The following is a 1008-nucleotide window of genomic DNA, read 5'->3' on the forward strand; positions in this document are numbered from 1 at the left end:
TACAAGATGCATCTGCGGCGCGCACGCGTACCTTGCGCGTGCGCGCCGATGTTCGAATGTGGATTTTTAAGAAGTCATGTGACTTAGGCGTGGATTTAGTTGAGAATCCCATTTTTGGGGAATGCCTTGGCGGGAAAAGCTTAAGAAGACCAAAGGAGCAAGGGTTAAGGACTTTTAGTTCATTTTGTAGATTTTAGATATTTTGGGAGGTTAGTTAGTCACATTTTTGGGAGAAGGAGAGAGAGACTCCAAGCTTCCATTAGGGTTCATCTTCATCCAATTTCTGAATTTTCAATCACTTTTGGTGAGATCCATTACAATTCTCACTTCACTTTGTTCATGTCATAGATCTTCTTCTCCAATTTCAAGTAGTAATTGTAATTGCTCAATTCTCATAGATCTAGGATTCAACTTTGTACTTTTGGATTTCATCAATACCTTGAGAATTTGATTTTCATTGTTGATCTTTGATCCTTGTTGTTAGTTCCTTGTGTTGCACTACTTTTAATTCCACTTTTCTTATCATTTCACTATGGCTTTCTTTCTTGCTCATCACATGTTTGATAAAATGTCAACACTAGTTATGGAGTAGAAATATCTCACTTGGCATAGGGTTGGACCATTAGAAGAAGTTGAATAGTTGTGTCAATTGTTGATTTGAAATTAGGAATTGCTAATTGACTTGGAGTGCACTAAAGCTAGATTCTCATGAAGTGAAGCTAGGACTTGTGACTCAAGTTGATTATCTTCATTTGACTTTCCTCTATACCTAGGGGATAACTAAATGAGGCAAGGCCTAATTGTCGTCATCATTGAATAAACTATAAGGATAGAAATTCTAATGCCAACCCTAAGCCAAGTCTTTTAATGATTGATTGTTTGTTTCATATTACCTTGCTAAAACCTTCAAAGAAACCCAACAAAGCTTTCTAATCAATAAGATGCACACTTTGGCAATTCCAAGGGAGGACGACTCGGGAGACTTGTACTCTCGGATATAGATTGTAG

The sequence above is a fragment of the Arachis stenosperma genome, chromosome 3, assembly GCF_014773155.1.
Source record: "Arachis stenosperma cultivar V10309 chromosome 3, arast.V10309.gnm1.PFL2, whole genome shotgun sequence".
Taxonomy (NCBI): Eukaryota; Viridiplantae; Streptophyta; class Magnoliopsida; order Fabales; family Fabaceae; genus Arachis; species Arachis stenosperma.